This window comes from Callithrix jacchus, chromosome 14 (genome assembly GCF_049354715.1).
Source record: "Callithrix jacchus isolate 240 chromosome 14, calJac240_pri, whole genome shotgun sequence".
Classification (NCBI taxonomy): domain Eukaryota; kingdom Metazoa; phylum Chordata; class Mammalia; order Primates; family Cebidae; genus Callithrix; species Callithrix jacchus.
In genome coordinates this window covers 36,332,729-36,350,670 of record NC_133515.1, presented here as the reverse complement: position 1 = coordinate 36,350,670, position 17,942 = coordinate 36,332,729, and the positions used below count along the sequence as shown (strand labels likewise).

Genomic DNA, 17,942 nt, shown 5'->3' with positions numbered 1-17,942 from the left:
CATAGAGTTTCCTGAGCATCTGTACACATAAATTTTATGGAAAATATCTACTGTATCCAAAAAGCTCTAATATATGTTAAAAAGGTATAGAAGTTATATAAAATATAGTCACTATATATTATATATATTTATCTATTGCTTATATTATATATATAGGGAGTATATAAAATATAAAACTATATATGTATAATTTTACTTTTAATTTTTGCTTACATTGTACACCAATTGTTAATTTCTGCTTTTTCATTTAGCAATTCAATATTTTGAAAGGTTGATTTTCCCAGAAACAGAACCTAGTTTACACAAGAATGTTCTCTTTGATTAATTTGCATTCACAAATTGGTAGAGAAAGGAAGGTTTATGAGCGAAGGATGTTGTAAAATTGGCAAACTACACAGCTGAAGAAATATGAGACTCTTATGTGACTCCTTACATCAAAATGAATAATTGATTAAAAGAGCAAACTAAAAATTGAAATGAAATATATGAGTATCCATACACCTCAAGATAAGCAAAAGCTTTAACAATTTATTCAACAAATATATACATATATAGAGAGAGATGCTGGGACGCTGATGTGAACAAACTGCACAGACACCTGCTCTCATGAAGCTTAAATTCTATTGGAGGGAGATAAAGACCAATAAACTACATATATGTGTGAACTATACTTTATAATACTACATAAATGTTATTGAGAGGTAGGGCAAAAAGTGTAGGAGGTGAATAATTTCAGAGTTGACTACCCACGTGAAGCTTTATGGAGACAGTGATACTTGGACAAAGAATAGAAAGAGGCAACAACCCCTACAGATGCCTGGGAGAAGACATTTCACATGAAGGCAACAGCTAATGCAAAGGACCTAACATGAATTTATGTCTGACATGTGGAAGGAATAAGGGTGGTATTGTAGCTAAAAGGGAGAAAAGGAAGGGAAACATAATAGAAAGATTATTAAAAGTATGGATGAAATTACTAGAAATATTGATAGATTTTATTACATATGCAATTACAACTTCTGAACATTAAATACAAAAATAAATTAAGGTAAAAACAAACAGATGAATTATTAGTAACAACTATAACAAAAAGTAATTCACTAGATAGTTAGATCTATGAGAGCTAGAACAGGTTCTTGGTTCGTTATGGAATTCCCAAAGCTTACAACATTGCCTTTTGCATGACAACCATACTTATATCAATCAATCAATTCATACTTATATCAACAAAACAATACGGATATTATTTAATAACTTAATATATGCTAGTAGAGACCAGGTGCAGTGGCTCATACCTATAATCTTAGCACTTTAAGAGGCCAAGGTAGGTGGATCACTTGAGGATAGGAGTTTGAGACCAGCCTGACCAACATGGTGAACCCCAGTGTCTTCTAAAAATACAAAAATTAGCCCGGCATGATGGCGCATCCTCTAGTCCCAGCTGCTTGGGAGGCTGAGGTGAGAGGTTGGCTTAAACCTGGTAAGCAGAGATTGCAGTGAGCCCAGATTATGGCACTGCACTTCAGCCTGGGTGACAGAGTGAGACTCTGACTCAAAAAAATAACCAAAACCAAAAGCAAACAAAAAAAATATATGCTAGTAGAAGTATAGAGTATGGGATACTAATATACATTGTTTTTTCAGAGACACAAATATGAATTTCTTTAAATTATTAGTTTGTAATATGTATCACAGTTTTCAAAACTTCATATTATTTCGCTATTTCTATTACTTTATCACATTTATTTTCAAAGTGATAGTCATTCCTCACATTAAATTATATGTTTATTTTGTTATAATGTATCTAATAGGGCAATGGGTTTGTTTTGTTCTTTCTTGCGTACCAAAGCATTAAATAGTTCCTGGCACATTATGGATTTCCATAAAGATTTCTTATATAAATAAATGAATGATTACCCCCTACCAAGTAGTCTAATTGAAATAAGAAATGCAGATAAGGCTTCATGTACAAGTATGTTCATTTAAGCATCATTCAAAGTCACCAAAAAAAAAAAAATGGAACATTTTACTTTTATAAAAATTAAGGTAGTGGTTAAAAATAATGGCGTATCTATTTAATGGAATATCACTGTTATTAGTCATCTTCACAAAGAACATTTAATATTCTGGGAAAATTTTCACAATATGCTAAGGAAAAACAGTATAATTCTAAGCCCTCTGACATTAATTAATACGCATTGAATTGAATAATGTTGATTAGAAGTACCAAAATTTTGAATTCTGAAAGAACTAAACATACACCAATGCAGGCATTTTCTAACATTTCTTTTCTTTCTTTCTTTATTTAGAGTAAGTAAATTACCCTATTCAAGGAAAATTTTAAACAAAAGCCCAATGAGAAAAATAATTTTTTAATTTTAATTTTAATTTTCAGTTCCAGGCTAAATGTGTAGGATGTGCAGGTTTGTGATATTGGTAAACATGCCATGGTGATTTGCTGCACCTATCAGCCCATCACCTAAGTATTAAGCCCAGTGTGCATTAAGTATTTTTGCTAATGCTCTCCCTACCCCACACCAATCCCCTACAGGACCCAGTGTGCGGTGTTCCTTTTCCTGCTCATGTGATCTCATTGTTCAGCTCCGACTTATGAGCACATGCAGTGTTTAGTTTTTCTGTTCCAGTGTTAGTGTACTTAGGATGATGACTTCCAGCTCCATCCATGTCCCTGCAAAGGACATGATCTCATTTCTTATTATGGTTGCATAGTATTCCATGGTTTGTATGGTTCACATTTTCTTTATCTAATCTATCATTTAAAATGGAGCCATTGTGATTCAGACAGAGAAGAGGAAGGGCAGTGTTAACCCCAGTGTCTTCATTCCTGTCCTTTTTGCTGACCATTGAAGGCTCAGAGAAAACCTCTTAGTACTTTTAGGGTATCTCTGAACACTGTAAAACATTATTTTAAGACTCTTCTGTTTAATTGAGATCCAGACAAAGATACGGAAGCTTAGAATGACATGTCACTGTCTGTAGATATGTGTCTGAGACCAGAAAACAACTCATTTGATTCCAGTTGAATACTCTTTTACTATCTCTTCTCCTTGTTGAATGGGGGCTGCCAGGTCACCAAAATTCACTCATCCTTACATGCACACTGGATCTGATAGAAATGGGCACCATTTACATAGAATAAGTAGGTATGCTCTGTGCATTTGAAGACTGTCATTTTAACTTCTGATGATTAACAACCTAAATTCCACATATAATCTTAATTCCTTTGCTCCATGGCCTAAGTGTTCATAGTCCAGAAATTAACATATGTGCCTCTTTGGGATATCATCATACTTCCTATGAAAAACAGCAAGAAAGTTTTCTCAGAATGCAAGAGATGTTTAGATCTACTTCCTCTGGCCAAGGAATAGAGAAAAGTAGTAAAAATGTGAAATTTATGGATAAGAAAAAAAAAGTACAACAGAAGCCCACTTAACTGTATCTAAGTGACTCAAAATGAACAGTCTTTCTCCAAGTCTTTTTGAAAATAGACTATTTTCGAAGGCACCCTGGCCCTCTGGCTACACTCCGATACTCCTATCCCTACTTGCCACATTATAAACACGTCAGAAGTCATTTGTTTTTCCCTTTTTGATAAAACTTTTTAAAAGTTAAATAACCATGATTTAAAGAAATTAATTAACTAGCCCCTATCCAGTTTTACTTGAAACTTTGTAAAATATTTTCAGCAATTATCTTCATTTATGCTTTAGCAAGAGTTTGTGTGTCAGGCCACCTTACAATGACCAGAGATTCCTGGAGAAAAGAACGTGCAGCATGTGGATTTTGACAACCTCGATCATGGATCCGAATCTGGAAAGTTAGAAATTTAAGTGATGAAACAAGAAGATGGTAGCCAGAAATGGGAGCCTCATAAGATCAGAAGCTATAATGGGGAGGGTGAGGGGCAAAAGACAACATAAACAGACTGTTCCTGGATGAGGTATTGTGTCCATTAGTAAACTTTGCCTATTTTCAATTTTAGCTGGACTTGCTCTCTAAGTTCTGCTATGCATCACCATTTTATTTTTCACGAGCACTTACCTAGAATCAAACTGCCCTAGTTTTAAAATATTCTATTCAGCTGTACATGAGCCCCAAATTGATAGATTTCCCTGGTACATCTGAATGAAGTTTTTGACAGTGCTATCATGTTCATTTGAGTTCTTACCATTTCTTGGTGTGTCTTAATTAGCTCTATTTCCAGGGACTCTGAGTAACATTTTCTATAATAAACTAATAAATTGGGTGGGTCAAGGTTAATGTAATTTTAAACTGTCAATCAAAGTCCACAATTTCTCAGCTCATTAATATATGTTGAAGTGTTTCACTTATCTTTCAACCAGATTTCATTAAAACTACAAAAGCTTGCTTTATCTAAGTTTGATTGTGTTTGTTGGTGACATTGTTATCTAGAGAAATTAGGATTTTGAGCAGTAGTCAATAAGATGATATTCTTTTAACTGGAATAAATCCATCTCTAAAGCATTTTTACTACAAATAAATAATGAAAATGGTACTTTATCTGGGTTACAAATAATATTTCTAGATCCAGTTACTAATAAGCTGATCATAGAAAGATTGTATCCAGAAAAGGTGGTATGCTTCTTTTCTCAATTATGTATTTTTTTTACTATAATACAAACCCTTGATGGACAGATTTTTCATAAACAACTTAAGTGTTTAAGAAATTAAAGAAAATCCTTCACATGAATGAGCAACAAGATAGTGACTATTCTTCAACTTTAGGAATCCAATGTAGTGAAACTGTTGAAAGCCAGGTGTTTTCAATCTCATTTATATTTGAAACAACACTGGTGATAGCTCTGATTCCCACCTGCTTAGAACAACTGAAATTCAGGAGAGAAGTTACTTCCCAGGGTTTATGCACCATGGTATAACTGACATTCAGACCCAACACTCCAAGTTCAGTGCTTATTCTGCTCTATTAGAATTGTCCTGGAACAAAGTAGCATGTGACAACCTCATAGGATGTCTCTTTTTCAGTGATTGAAGTATGCTTTGAAGATATTCTTACTTTCCAATTATGTTGTATCAGCCAATTGCGTGATGAAATTTTAACTATTTATTGGGAGTAAACTTAGTATTTTTGGAGAAACTATCTGGGGGGAAATTATAAGAGAGAGGAAAAAGTCTTTGTTCATAGGAAGATAGAATAGACGCCTTTTTAATGAAAAAACAAAAACAAGAAAGGAACAAAAGGAAAAATAATACCTTTATGAAAGAACAGAATAAGATAAGAAATAAGCTTTTGTTTTATAACAATTAATGTCAAGCATTTCATGTATTTTATATCCTGATTACGCTACAAGGTTGTTTTTATAATCCCCATAATACATATGAAAACAACATAAAACTTATGGCTTAAATTACTGGCCCAGATTCATTAGACATGAACAAATAAGATTGAGATAAACAAAGGGATCATAGAGTGTCAACTGCTCAGCATTTAGCATCCTGTCAAACAATATTCTAGAATGGGTTATTAAATAAAAATGGATAAATTATTATTTTCTCAAAATAATATAATGTCACTCTAATGGGAGTATTAAGTAAATATACTTACAGTCTTATAAAATTGTAAATAAAACCTCTATCTAGGCTCAGAGTGTTAATAATAATAATGAGATGGCTATTGGAAATGTTTGGTGATAGAAGTAATTCATATATCAATTTACTGTTAATAGAACTTTACAAAAATTCAAGAAAAATATACAGCTAAAAACTTATTAAAACTAACTTTACAGCAGGGCACTGTAGCTCATGCCTGCAATCCCAGAACTTTGGGAGTCCAAGGTGGGGGGATCACCTGAGGTCAGGAGTTGGAGACCAGCCTGGACAATACGATGAAACCCTGTCTATACTAAAAATACAAACATTAGCTGAGTGTGATAGCATGTGCCTGTAAACCCAGGTACTCGGGAGGCTGAGACAGGAGAATTGCATGAACCAGGGAGGAGGAGGTTGCAGTTAGCTGAGATCCTGCCACTGCCCTCCAGCCTGGGCAACACGAGTGAAACTCTGTTTCAGAAAACAACAACAACTAACTTTACATTAAAAAGTAAAAAGACTGAGACATTAGTGAGTGACCCTTAGAAGACATGACTCAAATAATAAAAAAAATGAATAAAATAATGCTGCAGATTTCAGAGATTCTCAAGAGTCCTTTCAAAGATGTAAAACCCTATTGTATGAAGGAAGTTTTAAGTCTCTGGGTGAAATTTATAAGGAGGTACTTTTTTCAACAGAAGGCAGGAATTCCCAGAAGTAAATTACATACACAAATGAAGTGGGCAATCTAATGAGATGATCAATGAACTAACCATAGCTAGAGGTTTTAATGGTGGGGCTAGATAGTCATTTGTTTGGGATGTTGTACACAGAATTCATACAGTAAAGAAGGAATTGAGTGCATATCTGTAAGTCTCTTTCAATAATAATTATAATTTTTTTCACCGTGAGGAATATCAATGTGGAAATACCTATGTATTTAGGTATTTGGCAACTATTTCAGTTGCCAAATACTCTTTTTACCCATTTTCATAGGCCATGGTGGAAGAAGCAGCTATGCATTTCTGTTATATAGCTAACCAACTTATGAGAAGAATAACAGTTTATTCTTTGAGTAACTATGTTTTTAAAGAATATAAAATGAACAACCTTTGCTGACCACTCCCGATTTGATTCAGAGATTTTTATTTGAGGAAGAAGCAATCACAGATAGAGTGAACATGAAATCCTTCCATCTTCCTTACAGATGTCTTATATACTGACCTTATGCTTTAGAATTCCATATATTATTATAGAAATACCTTTGTAATGGAAAATATTCTGTGCCCCTTCTTAGAAAGCTTGAGAAATGTAACTGATTGAAACATTATGTATCTCTGGCAGTGTTAATCTAAATCTTCATGGGAGTATAGAGGATCTTTAGAACTCTTAAAGGAACCATTTTAATATAACTGAGCACTGAGGAATCTGCATCAATGTTTTAAAAGGGTGTTGGTACAGTGGAAAGAACATTGGCTTTGAAGTTAGCAAACTCACACTCAAACTCCATATACTATTGTCAAGTGTTGTATGCCAGAGCAACATCAAATGTAACATATTTAGAGGGTGGTATAATATATAAGAATAAACTACCATATGGTGTTATGGAGAAGATTAACATGAGCCATTCACTTGTCAAAAGTGCTTTGAAGAGGCATTATTCTTATAGCCCCATTATTATGAACAAATATTTGTTTCTCATTATGTCAGGGATTGATGGAATCTTCCCTATAAAGAATGTATGTACCCCAAAAAAGAGCTAATATTATTTTTCTATTTACCAATATAAATAATAATTTTGTGGCTTTGAGAAGGTATTGCAATAAAAATAGTAACAAAAATGCTAGAGGGTCATCATTCAGAAACACTCTATTAAATAAAAACAACCGTGGTGTAAAATGCTAATTGATCTCATATCATTTTCTCTTCCAGTTTGTTTTATTTTTATTTTGACATAGAAGTATACCCTGATTATGTCATTAGAACCTTTCTGTCTTTTCTGATCATTCTTGTGCATTCTGAGTCTGTACTAAATAGCCTTAGAAAGGATGCTGATGTGCTTAATGGTACTGAGAAATACATTCATTATGTAAAATGTCTTTACTCAGAAGAAGATGTGGATTGCTGAACAATAATGCAATGATGCAATCTGAAGTGGCACAACTTTGCTGAACACAAGGAATTCCTTTTTAATTAATAATATTTACATATTTTACTTAGGGAATAATATGAAACAGACACTAAAAGACAGAAACATGTCTTTTAGTTTAACAATTAATAATTTAGGAATGATTCTTTTGAAAGAATGGAATAAAGATCAATCAGGTACTGCATTTGAAAAAGAAACCTTAGGTAAGAATTATCACAAATAGATGTGCTGCAAAGTCAGTAGAATAAAAACATGATAACCTCATCACACCATTTGTTAATGCAATCATTGTTGTTAGGACTTTCATGATTATTTAAGTTCACTAATGATATCTTAAAAAAAAAAAGTGAAAATATTCCCTTGACAGCCAAGACCAATTACTATGACAGAACCCAATGCTTCTAAAAATAGTTACATCCAATCTGGTATACATCTATTTGTTTTTGTATTCCTATCAAGAATATCAAAAGTTTTAAATCCAGTACATCAGAGTTACAGCTTTTTCCATAAGGTTCACGATAATGGCAATAGGATGTAAATTACTGCAACCTTGGATGGATCATTGTAAGACTACGACATGCTCATTCAAAGAGGAGAAATCAAATATGGGAGACAGAGAAAAGGAAGAGCCAGAAACAGGAGAGGTAATGAGAGAGAGAGAAAGAGAAGGAAGGATGTAGAAGAAAAGAAAGGGAGAAAGAAGTCGGAATGTCAGTAGAAATGGAATAGGCTAACACACTCAGAGAAGAGCTGAAAAAAGAATGAAAACATAATGATGTGTGTGTGTATGCCTGCCTGTGTGTGTGTGTGTGTGTGTGTGTGTGTGCACGTGGCCTGAAATTCTCCATAGCCCTACCAGCATGAACTAGAAAGAGTGAGTTGTGGTATGTGCTTTTTAAATTAGGTGTATGCATATAATAAAATATATAAAAATTTTATAAACTGTTTTCTTTACAAAGACTCATTTCATATTAATAAATATACTCCTTTAAAAATGATGTAATATTCCATTTTGGGTATGTCTCACTTCGGTACTATTTTCGTTAGATTTCTTACAAATATTTAGCTGTTAGAAATGGTGCTTGGATAAGTCTTTTGTTATAAAATTTGATCCACTTTAATTACTTTCTTAGAATAAATTCTTAGAGGCAAAACCACAAGCAATTGGTAATGTAGAATTCCAAGATTATATAAACAATTAGAGACAATGTCATTTATAAAGTTCATGGTAATGTAAATGTAACCAAATACTTTGATGTCATAGGGACTGATATGATTTGGATCTGTGTCCTCACCCAAATCTCATGAAGAATTGTAATCCCCATTGTTGAGGGGGGAACTGGTGGAAGGTTTTTGGATTATGAGGGTGGTTTCCTATGGTTTAATACTATCTTCCCTTGGCGCTGTCCTCAGGACAGTAAGTTCTTCTGAGATCTGGTTATTTAAAAGTGTGTGGACCTCCCTACTCTCATCCTCTGGCAATGTGAGGTGCCTAGCTCACTCTTTGCCTTCCACCATGACTGGAAGCTTCCTGAGGCCTCTTCAGAAGCAGAAGCCATTATGCTTCCTGTAAAGCCTGCAGAACTATCAGCCAATTAACCTCTTTGCTTCATCAATTACCTGGTCTCAAGGATTTCTTTGTAGCAGTGTGAAAATGGACTAATATAGGGCCCCATTTTCCTACCTTAGACAACACTGGTTATCATCCTATGATTTAATCTTTGCAAATTAAAATCTTATAATTTAGTTTTTTAGCATTATTGCTATTTGTATTGAATATATCTTTACATCTATATCTTTCCTGCTTTGCTTGTTCATGATCTTGACTCATTTGTTTGATATATTATTATATTTATAGATCTGTAACAGAAATCATTTATTAGAAACATGAAAATTTAGCAATATATTTTTTTGATGTCTTGTATGTTTCATGTTAAGCTTATTATTGGGTATGTTTATTTTCTAAAGTGAATGGTATGTTTTTCTTATGATTGTGTTTCTCTGATTATTGCTGATATAGGATGATTAATATTTGTTCATTTATTTAGCTAAATATATTACTGAGTCTTCTTGTTGATTAGAAACTTTTACATTGAACATGATTTTTCTTTAGGTGGATATTTTTAACATCTGCAAATAAGGTTAGATTTTGTCACCTGCTTCCAAATATGTATAGATCCTCTTTCAATAATTTTTTTTTTGTTTGATTTTTGGTTTGTTTGTTTGAGACAGAGTCCTGCTTTATTGCCCAGGCTGCAGTAGTGCTATCTCAGCTCACTGTAACCTGTGCCTCCAGGGCTAAAGTGATTATTCTTGTGCCTCAGCCCCACGTGTAGCTGGGACTACAGGTGTGCATCATCACACCAGCTACTTTTTTTATTTTCATTAGAGACAGGGTTTCACCATGTTGGCCAGGCAGTTCTCAAATTCCTGACCTCAAGTGATCCCTCTGTCTTGGCCTCCCAAAACGCTGGGATTACAGGGCATGAACCAACCTGCCCAGCTGCTATTTCAATTATTCTTTATATTTGTTAGAAGTATTAGAAAATGCATAAGATAATCATAATGATAAGAAACTTTCCTTTTTTTAGAGCATATTCTAGACTTTTGCACTATTTGAATATTGTTTAGAAACACATATCTCTTTAATATTAAAAAGTATAATGTACAATTAAATTTAAAGGTATAAAATTAAATAGTATAATTATATAAAATAATATTTCACAGAGCAAAGTGTGAAAGTATTATTCATAGAAATATATTTTAGTGGGATTATTCTCAGATAACTTTAAACTTTTAAACTGAGCTTTGTAGTCTATTTCTGCTTTCTGGCTTTTTGTTGTTCTCGTTAAATTTAATTGATATCCCCCTGAAGCTCTATACATCATTTCAATAATTTCATATTAATGAATAATTATAAATGAATAGTTAATTTAATATATTTTATAACTGTGGCTATGTCATTTTAAAATTTATTTCATTTACAAGAGATTCGGCTTATTTTTGTTTAATATTCTACTTTTTTCTAATTTGCATTGTCAATAAATAATATAAACTGCATTTCTTCACTTTTTCTTTCTATTTGGGGTTCATTTTCACTTCCTGATCTGGATTATATTCCTTTGTAAAGCTTCAAAGATTATTTGAATGAGCGCATATTTTGCTTATGTAGTAAAATAAAATTATATGCTCATAAAATTATTATAAATATATTATTAAAGATAATTTTCATATTATATCAACTTAAAAAACTGAGCAATGTGTTAGTAAAAGGTAGAGAATTGCATGCGTGAATATCTTTCCTCTTTCTTATTGAGTCAAAGAAATTCTGTTTTAAAATGATCTTACATGGAATATTTAAATTGGTGTCTCCTTTCTTATAATTATATTTCTCAAATTTATTTAACCTAAACTTTTGTCTGGTCATAAGTCTTAGATTAATTTTCAACTTTACCTAACTTTTTTCTCACCATCATATTTACTTCTCTATTATAGTCTGACTACAGTTAAATTATTAATAAAGAACAAAGACTATAGATCACAGAATAACTTGAGTTTAGTAAGAGCAGAAAGAAAATTTCAGGTATCTTATGCATTTGAAATTTAAATTAAACAGTACTCTTTTTTCATTGTTGTTGAAATCCACTTAGGTGCAAAGAAAGAAATATGAACTGATGGTGGATAGGGAAAAAAGTGCCATCCAAATATCAGAAAATTATAGAAGTCTCTGAAAATGTTTAAAATAAGACAAAAAGATAGGAAGAAACAATCAATAGTATACTTGCTGTATGCAAGAAAATATTTGCTTTGGGAATAAGAGTGAACCCTGGGACCAAGCCGGATAAAATCCTCTTGATTGAGTGAGAGTAGTGAGAGGGATGAACAGGTGGGTTAATGGGTTGGAGTCTGTGGAAGAGTATGTATCAGAAGAATTATTCTGGAAAGTTCAGGTAAGTGAAAATGATATCAAAACAAGATTCAGTCCTACCAATTATGATAAGCACACACCTTGAGGATCATTCTGGGTAAAGTTGTGGCAGTGTGGGGACATTGCCTCTGACATATTTGCAATATTTACTTTTAGTAGTAGGCAAAGATTGTTTTCTTCATCCATCTCAGGCTACTGTGACATCCTTTGCCACCAAAGCTAAGGTTTCCGACATATTACTAGAGTTAATGGTTAAACTGAATGTTCTCGGATCTATCCCATATTCTTGGTTCTACCTTTATTACTTAAGTGAATCTGAAATTTAAAAAAAAATTATTATTATTCCTTTACCAAGACACAAAAGAGTCACCCTTATGCCATATCTGATGGAAACTGTCTTAACCATCTCAACTTTTCTAGGATGTAGTAAATAAGAAAAGTATTCTTTCTGAGAAAATAAGTTACAAATTAAAATATGAAAGAAATTTCAAATAAACATTTTGAGAATTAATTTTTGTATAAAATAGTTATAAAGTGAAGAAAATTATAAAATATCTTTTGAATATCCTTATTAAGATGCAATAGCATGCTATCTCTATGAAAGCAGTGCAATTATTAAATAATGAGTAATAAACTTTAGTGAGAAAATATGTATTGGAGAACAAAAAGGTAATCTTTGCCTTTTAAAAGGCAATCTGTTAGTGAGCCAAAGATTAGTTACTGGAAAAGCTCAGTCAGTGCATTTAAAGATAAACAGAGAAATGTTCTTAATAATCAGACATTAAGAATAAAAATGGAAGTGATGGGACGGAAGAACAAAAAATGACACATAGAACAGATGCAGGAGACAAAGTATACACAGAATATAAATTCCAGAGGAGAGAAAAACACTAAGGGAGAGATTATAATGCTTTAACCAAAGTAATGGTAGAATAACATGATCACAGGTTTAAAAATTACTCATGGTCAAGAAAAGTTAACGTAAAATTACCAGCATCTGATCATATCCATGCTTCTTAAGTCATATATATTTTTTAAGTTGAAATCCAAAAAATAGTTGGGAGGCACTGGTGTCAAGGGAAAATCAATCAAATAAGCAATTTGCAATTAAAAATATTTATTATTTCCTTTTTTTGTGACCCCAGTTAGATAATAAGAATGGAGGGACAAACAAAAACAAATTCAAGCCTCAAACAAACAAATGGAAGTTAAAAGTGACTGTGTCCTTACTAATTTCATGGCATTTTGAGGTAAAAATATTGTGACCTAAAATATTAGATCCACAAAACTCAGATGTGCAAAAATATAATTATATATTTAGAACTATCTTTAATATCTCACTTGGAACCTCAGTTTGCTTCTTAGCAGGCAAATTCATCTAGTTATTTCCAGCTAATTTAAGTCCAGCTAATTCCAGCTAAGATATTTATAAAACCATCACACTGCAAATAACAGCTTCGTATTTGAGTTCTTTTTCTCTTTTCCTTGAGTCTAACTCTACGGTAAGAAATTTATAGCATCTGAGGAATTGTGTCCATATTATTTTCAAGGAGGACATGCCGTTCACATGTACCCTTGTTAATATATTCTTTCTGGTGTAGATGAGGGGTTGGTTACCTTTTTCTGTAAAGGGCCAGATAGTAAGTATTTTAGACATTGTGAGCTGCATAGCCTTTTTTTTTTTTTTTTTTTAAGATGGAGTTTCGCTCTTGTTACCCAGGCTGGCGTGCAATCACACTATCTCAGCTCACCGCAACCTCCGCCTTCTGGTTTCAGGCAATTCTCCTGCCTCAGCCTCCTGAGTAGCTGGGATTACAGGCACACACCACCATGCCCAGCTAATTTTTTGTATTTTTAGTGGAGACGAGGTTTCACCATGTTGACCAGGATGGTCTTGATCTCTTGACCTCGTGATCCACCCGCCTCCGCCTCCCAAAGTGCTGGGATTACAGGCATGAGCCACTGCACCCGGCCCGAGTTGTATAGTCTTTATTGCAGCAACCCAACGCTACCATTCTAGCATGAATGTGGCTATCAAGGATACGTAAATGAATAAACATGGCTACATTCCCTTAAATCTTTGTTTACAAACCCAGGAGGCAGGTTTGGTTTGATCTGTGGGCTGTAGTTTCATAATCTTTGATACACAAAGTTCATAGAACTCTCTCTACAATCCTTTAAGTATTTTTTTAAATACGGGGTTTCCTAGCACAGTCATTCTCAAAAACAGTCCCTTGTGCTCACAACAAAAGTATATGTATTGTGCATCTCCATTGGAGGAGTTAACTCCCTCTATTAAGAGTTATCCCAAACTGTTGAGTCTTCTTATAGGCTACTTACCTACATAGAAAACTCAAGCAGGTGTTTGGGGTTCCCTACTCTGTGTATATCACAATTTCCCCATCCCTGCAAGGTCACTGAGTACTGTAAATCAAGATGTTAAAATTAAGCTCCAAATTTATTCTTCCGATACTACTACACACAGGAGGGAGTGAGGAAGTTAGTTAAGATAATGGAAGTACAGTAAAAAAGGATAATGGAAGGAGAGGGAGTTAGTTAAGATAATGAAAGTACAGTAAACGGTAGAGGGGAAAGAAGAAATGAGAAGCAATATGTCCCACAAGGGACATACCATTTTCCCTGTCATGCCCTGAATTGTCCTCCCCACTCTTGTGTCCCTGATACAAGTAAGACATTCGTGTCCCTGTGGGACAAGGTAGGAGTAAGTTACATCTCACTTTTAATTTCTTACTTTTCCTCTATTTTTTACTCTGGCTCCACTATGTTAGCTAGTATTTCCTATTTCCCTCCTTTTTATAGTGGTATGGAGATGCTCAGAAGAGAAACATGCTTCTAAATGTCTTGTATCTGGAACTTACCCGGCACCTGACTATAACAGGCAAAAATATGTCACCCTTTCCCTATTGGGGCATGGAAGAGGGCTGAAGACACACCATTTAATATTTCAGTGTATTAGTTGCTTCTCCAGTATGAATAATTCACATATTACCTTTTCACAAAACAATAACTATTATATTAACAAAATCAAATACTAAAAATTGTAACAATATGCCAATATGTAAGAAATACACTTTCCTAAAAAATGTCTTCCTTCCTAATCCATTTATGAAAATTCTTTAGTTGCTAACAAAGAATTGAAATCACAGAATAGCAACAAACTTATAGAAAATAAATATCCAGTTTAGGAATTTTATCTAATGTTTAGGTTTTTACTTGAGGTGCAATTGAATGATAATTTGAATGATAATATTAATTTATTTTCTGTCAATTCAGATTTAGATCAAGTTTTGCATGTACAGCTGTTTATCAACTTGGATTAAGTTCTTTGATATAATGTAGAGTTTTACCATCAAGACACATTTGTCCAATAGTTTTAACTTTCGTCTAGAAATATATCTGGCTCATCACATAGGCCATATTAATGAGGAACATGAGACTTGTCCCCATGCAAAAGTGTTTAAAATAAGAAGCATTTCACATAAACGCAGGCGGGGGGAGTGGGGAGGTTGGTGATTTAAAAATACAGAGAAACCAGAAAGCATCTGTGTAATCACTCTTGGTGGCCTAGTTAACAGCCATTTTCTTTCCTTATTTTCCTTAATAACAGCCTACCTCACATGATAGAAGCTAAAACTGCCACATTCTCAATTTAGCCTCAGTTGCAGCTAAGTGTGGCCCAGGGTCTGACCAATGGAAATTAAGAAGTCTTTAGAAGAATTCCTTAGAAAGATCTCCCTCTGTGACAAAAAGAGCATGAGTAAGAATGGCATCCATGATGCATTCCACATCTCACCATAACTGCTCAAGACCACCTTTTGACTCAACTGTTTACCAGAAAAACACACAGGAGTCAGAAAAGCTGTTATGTTCCTGGTTACAGTTTGTTACAACAAAATGATATACATTAAAATCAGCAGAGAAAGGGTGCAAATGAAACTCAGGAGAAACTAGGCACCAGATTTTAGGTAATCTTTCCTAGGAGAGGCATACTGACATGCTTAATTCTCCTATAAAATACGTATGGCACACAAGCAAAGTGTTGCCAACCAGGAAAATTCGCCAGACCCTTAATGCGCAGGGGTAGTTTTGGTGGTGGGAGGTTGGCAGCGGGGATTCAATCATGTAGGCACCTAGCAGCTTTGTGAGTAAACTCAGTTCTTAAGATTTCATTTCCCAGAGCAAAAACGGATATTTACTATAAATCACATTTCTAGCATAAACTTAGTGATCAAACTGATACCTCATGGCCCAAGACCTCAGAAATGTGAAACAAAAACAACAAAATTAAAAGAAAAATGAGGGGGTTATCCCAAGATGGCCCAATAAGAGGCAGATCTGGAAAGCAGCTCCCAGAGAGAGAGGGAGAGAGAGAAGCAGAAGCCCAGTGATCTCCACACTTCCAAATGAGGTACAAGGTTCATTTTGTGGGTCATCCAGTAGGTTTGTGCAACCAACCGGAGAACCAGGGGATCTCCCCCTCTGGGATGTCGGTTCTGATACAGAGCTCCACCCAAGCCCTCTACAACCCACAGAACAGGAGATTGCCGCCAGACTGACAAGCCTCAGCAAGCTGCCTGAACAGGACAGAACAGCAACTTCGGCTGGTACCAGGACTGTCAGCATAGATCTAGGTGGAAGCACTGGCTGACATGAAAACTAGAAAGCCATCTGGATGGAGCCACCCACCCCCAAGAAAGAAGGGGAACTGAAAATAGGGAAACAACCCATACAGCAGAAGGGGTTCCCTCCACCCCCTGGCATAAAGCCCAGCAGGCTAAAAACTCTCACTCCAGAGATTCCACACCCAGAACATCAGTTAGAGAGCTACCAGGAACTATCGAGCTCAGCGAGGGGAAGGGCAGTCACCATTGCAGAAGCTGGCGTAATTTTCCTAAGTAAATAAAACATGCAGCAGCTCTCCACTGAATCCCTGGCAGTCCAGTAGCACCTCTGCAGGCAGACAAAGGAAAGGCCACCTCCCCAAACAGCACCTGAGCTCTAAACTATATAAATCCAAGGAGGAGGGAAGAAACCAGTGCAAGAAGAATGAAACCATCAAAAACCAGAATGCGTCTCCTACACCACGAGATCACAACTCCTTACTAACAAGGGAAAAAAGCTGGACAGAGAACAAATTTGACAAATTGACGGAAGCAGGCTTCAGAAGGTGGGTAATAACAAACTTCTCTGTGTTAAAGGAACATGTTCCCAATGCAAAGAAACTAAAAACCTTGAGAAAAGTTTAGAAGATATGCTAACTAGACCAGTTTTGAGAAGAACATAAGCAACTTGTTGGAGCTGAAAAACACAGCACAAGAACTTCGAGATGCATACACAAGTTTCAATAGCCAAATAGATAAAGCAGAAGAAAGGATATCAGAGATTGAAGATCAGCTCAATGCAATAAAATGAGAAGGCAAGGAAAGAGAACAAAGAGTGAAAGAAAATGAACAAAGCCTTCAAGGAATATGGGATTATGTGAAAAGAGCTAATCTATGCTTGATCAGTGTACCAGAAGATAATGGGGAGAATGAATCCAAGCTGGAAAACACTCTTCAGGATATTATCCAGGAGAACTTCACCAACCTAGCAAGGAAGGCCAACATTCAAATACAGGAAATGCAAAGAACACCACAATGCTCCTCTAGAAGAGCAACCTCAAGGCACACAATTTTTAGATTCAGCAGGGTTGAAACTAAGGAAAAAATACTAAGGGTAGCCAGAGAGAAAGTTCGGGTCACCCACAAAGGGAAGCACATCAGACTCACAGCAGATCTCTCAGCAGAAACCCTACAAGCCAGAAGAGAGTGGGGGCCAATATTCAACATCCTTATAGAAAAGAACTTTCAACCCAGAATTTCATATTCAGCCAAACTAAGCTTCGTAAGTGATGGAGAAATAAAATCCTTTATGGACAAACAATTGCTGAGAGATTTTTGTAACTATCAGGTCTGCTGTACAAGAGTTCCTAAAGAAAGCACTAAACACAGAAAGGAAAAATCAGTACCAGCCACTGCAAAAAAGAACCAAATGGTAGAGACCAATGATGAAATGAAGAAATTATGCCTACCAAAGGGCAAAACAACCAACCAGTAATAAAATGGCAGGATCAAATTCATACATAACAATATTAACATTAAATGTAAATGGACTAAATGCCGCAATCAAAAGACACAGACTGGCAAATTGGGTAAAAAGCCAACAACCATCCATGTGCTGTATTCAGGAGACCCATCTCATGTGCAAAGACACACA

At 34.8% G+C, this 17,942-nt stretch overlaps 1 protein-coding gene across 2 annotated transcripts in view; it reads right to left on the bottom strand.

Annotated features, from left to right (window-relative positions):
* The window catches only part of LRRTM4 (leucine rich repeat transmembrane neuronal 4), a 779,107-nt gene that overhangs the window by 146,787 nt on the left and 614,378 nt on the right, over nt 1-17,942 (bottom strand). The window lies entirely within an intron of this gene.